We start from the raw sequence: 4,143 nt of genomic DNA on the forward strand, positions 1-4,143 counted from the left end.
TGCGTACGTGTTAGATAAAGATGTATTAATTGTATCCAATTAAGTTATAGACAGCGCTATCAATTCTACGTCTTTAACCTATCCTGGAAACACCCATTTCTCTTCTTGGGTTATCGCTTCGTTCTGGAAGACTGAGAAGAGGTAATGAAGAAGAATTCAACAAACTTGTTTTGCCCGACAAATTCAGAGCAATGAATCGCTTTCTCCTCATTCTGGCATTGCTTCTTAGCTTGTGACAGGTATAATTGACTTTAAGAGAGTATTTATCACGATAACAAATCCAGTGGGTGGTAAATTCAATGATCTAATCTGCAGAAACACAGAGTCACGCATATGACGAATTCAACTTATCAATAGATTGGCTCTTGTGCAATCCCACGCTCATTTAAGTCAAAAGCGCACCTTTCCGATCATATGAAATACAGCTTGGATTGCTCCAAAGGTTGAAGTTAATCAAAACGGTAAGTTTTTATTCTCATCGTTTGCTCAATTAGTTCATTTAGACTTCTGTTCTGTGGTCAGTAGCATTTGTGAGCGTCCGCTGCCGCGTGAGTAGTTTGTCTTTTTGATTGTCACGAGTGTGTTTTTTCTAGCTCGGGGTCGCAAAGAGTAGAGGCCAGAGTTTCTGGTTTTGTGGTCTGTTCCTTTTGGTTCCGTTAGCTGGGTGCATGGGAGAGTGTATCAGCTAAAACAAGCTACTCTACAATGCGAGGATAAGTAAAGATTAAGATATGGTATAGTGATACTTGCTCTTGACTGCTTCTTTCAAGCGCACGAAACCAAGCTTATCTCCGGGCAAGGGGTGGAGCTGTGGAAAGTCAACTTTCCCTTGATCTGACTTACCCGAGATCCCTGATCTTGATTTTACGTCATGTAGACGTTTATTTTTTTCTATCTATTCTTAATCCCGTTTTAGATTAAAAGTGTGTTATCCCAAATAACGTGTTCGGGAACAAGATTCACAACTGAATTATGATATTATTTCCATAGCCCATTTTCCGGGCAATGGGGTAAGCTCATATATCTTCTATATTCACCGTCTACTATAAGGCTTTAGGACTTTTTGAAGGCTTCCTGTGTGTTAAGTGTTCCTTTGTTAACTCTGTTATTATGCACTTGACTACAATGATTACAGTAGAAAGTTGTAGATCCATTTAGAATTACTTTAGTCCGTGTTAATTATGTAAGTCGACGATGTTGATCACGCAACCAGTGAGTATTTCATGGACCCAAGATAGATGGGCTGGAATCAACGCCTTAGGCAAGAGGATAGCAATTCGAGTTTAAGGACGGTGCCTACTATTGTTATTGCGCATACGTTGTGCGCATCTGGAGATACTCGGATTTCCTATCGGTGATGCTTACTGATACCGTGATATTTTTGCGCGGTTTAAAACTATCCAGAGAAAGTATATATTAGTAAGTACTCTTGGTATCCAAAAAGAAAATTGGGGGTAACCACGCACTTTTGAGAGATAATTAAGCTTCCATTTGATAAAGAACGCCGTACATTGCTTTGTATTATAAAGCTTTTTACAAATATTATTCATCAATTATCTTTGAAAAATGCGTGGTTAACCCCAATTTTCTTTTTGGATTCAATAACACTTGTTAAGATCTACATTTCCTGCACAATCGTAAACTGGGGCCAAAATACCTTTGAATTAGTAGGCACCGTCCTTAAGCAGTTTTTTCAGGGTCAGCAAATTTCAGGCTCAATTCACGTTTTCAAAATTCACCGTTTTAATCTAAGCAAAAAATTAGGAAAATATCTTCAACTACACCGGCATTTTCGTATCGTCTTTACCTACCATTCTAGCCATCGCTCACAATGCCCCGACACATCGATCCGGGACTTTTCCGTGCTTTGCAATGCCAAATAGGCCATTTCCGAGTTCATGTCTGCCTCCTTTTTAAAGCGAGTCTAAGTGCAAAGTTTTTCTTATGATATAGAGAATATTACATGGCCGCTTGGGGATACGACTTTTATCTTCGAATGCGGAAAGTATCTCTCACGAGTGAGCGAAATGTTTATTATATAGATATTGATGAGATGTCCAGATTTAAAACAATTGTTTTAATATTCATTTTCGAAATAATGAAAAAGTGGTCACTAACTGCTAAAACAAGCATGTTGTGCAACATGAAACAAGATATGAAAGTTATGAAAAGCAAATCATGATAACGTAAAATTTTGCAATAAAAATGTTAATGTAGTAGAGAAGTTTCAAAAGTAACTTACAATGAAGACGAAGCTCGCGTTTTATTGGCTAATCGTGTTCGTTACCATGACGACACCAATATTCTCACATGTGAAAGATAAAAATGATATGTTCACTGCGCGCGGTGAAGATATGAATTTTTAGTAAAAGGAGAAATCCTGGTGTTTCATCAGTATCTATATAGTAAAAATTAGTTTATTTCATATGTAAAGTAGAACTAATTACTATCACAAAAACTTCGCACTTAGATTCGCTTTGAAGAGGAGGCAGACATGAACTCGGAAATGGCCTATTCGAAAGCTACTTAGCGAACTGTAGAGAAAACAACAAAGAAAATCGGCCGAAAATCGGGAGAACCGCTTGCAAATTCTTTGTTTGCGGGTTAACTATCCAGTTTACAGTTAAGTTTCGTCATAAGGCTTAGGTAGTTAAGAAGTAGCCTTTTTTTTTCGCCTTTACCGCAGCCAATCCCCGAACCTCTGAGATTAAATGCAAATTGGCCCTTTCAAAATCTCCCGTGGGGATTGAGTTGTATATAAAGCCTTTCGCAAAAGCTTTCTGAACTCTAATGCCATCTTATGTCTCTGCAGCCGGAGGGTTTTCTTTTCACTTAACGATGCGTTTTAGAATGTTTTTTTCTTTAAAACCAGTCTTGGAAAGGTTTCCATTTTCTCGACTTTTTCGCGGTCTTTTTAGCCTGGAGGATAGGCGAAAATGCAGTCGTGTTCCTTTAGCCAGTTTCGTTGTCAACGCTTTAAAGGCATTTTCATTCAATCCCGATCTCAAATCCATACTCAAATCCATACTCTGTGAAGATCATCCCATTAGACATTTTGGCGCCTCTTTATACGTATTACGCGAACAAAAAGATAAAGTACCAGCGTCCATCCGGTTCTAATCAACTTTATGAAGGTCAAGTTCGGGCGCAAAATGCAATATAAAATCATAACCTCTGAAGGCGCCTCCCACCAATTGCCTCTTTCGGACCGAACTAACAAATAAGATGTAAATTTCGTTTATTTCTTTTGTCCGGGCTGAAAATAATTAAAGGAAACCAGGGTAGAATTTTCAGTAGGGCCGAAACATTTTTAAACGTAGAGGTAACTTTTACTCAGCAAGTCAGACGATCATCTGCCGCCAAGAGCCCATTACATGGGGTCTTGCTGCCTCCTAGTAACTTGAGATCTCAAACTGGTATGTTTGATGGCACTTCTAAAGCATAATGCATAACGACCAGAACTTACTCTGCTTGACAGAGGTTTCCTTGGGTGTAAGATCATTAGACGACTGACTAAAACTGCAGCCGCGAGAGGTTGAACCAAGCACAAGGCGGGGAACACTACGTCAGATCACCGGCGAAGTCTTGAATTTTCGTCAGTGTGGGAAACATTTCCAATAACCCATCAGATCTCACGCAAAGCAAATTGTTTGGATAAAGAAAGGATGTTGAATTTTGTCTTTATTCGAAGAATACTTCCTCTGGGATGATACTGTACCGTGACTACCATTTTTGTCTCTAGCATCACCGAATAGACCTTTAGAATTCGGCTCCATTTTTGGACTTCGACCTTTTTTTTCGGGGGTGGGGGAGGGGAAAGGGGCGGGTGACGATCTGGCTACGCATGCGTAAGATTTCTTTGCCTCGTATAGGGCAGTCCAAATAGGATTCGAACTCGGTATTCGGTATCTCTTCATTCAGAGGCAACTGCGCTGACCGCTAAAACCACGGACGACTACGCGATAAAGTAACGGGGAAATAGGTGTTAAAGAATTGTATGCGTGACCGTGATTGGAAACGAGTTTTTTTGTGTTTTCGTTGCATGCAATGCAATATCCAGTCATCGTATGACTCGGCAACACATCTTACCGGGAATTGAACTGGATATTGACTAAGATATTGTAACATAAAAAACCACTGCAA

At 39.5% G+C, this 4,143-nt stretch overlaps 1 protein-coding gene across 2 annotated transcripts in view; it reads left to right on the plus strand.

Annotated features, from left to right (window-relative positions):
• The first annotated feature begins 363 nt into the window (after window positions 1-363).
• LOC138017871 (matrilin-2-like) overlaps window positions 364-4,143 on the plus strand; it is a 37,380-nt gene continuing 33,600 nt past the window's right edge. Inside the window, exons 1-2 of one of the 2 annotated variants that reach the window (XM_068864854.1) lie at window positions 364-461; window positions 594-734. The gene's annotated coding sequence lies outside the window, so the exon portion shown is untranslated. The remainder of the gene's footprint in view (window positions 462-593; window positions 735-4,143) is intronic. The other variant, XM_068864856.1, reaches the window with a different exon arrangement.

Source organism: Montipora capricornis, chromosome 9 (assembly GCF_036669925.1).
Source record: "Montipora capricornis isolate CH-2021 chromosome 9, ASM3666992v2, whole genome shotgun sequence".
NCBI lineage: Eukaryota > Metazoa > Cnidaria > Anthozoa > Scleractinia > Acroporidae > Montipora > Montipora capricornis.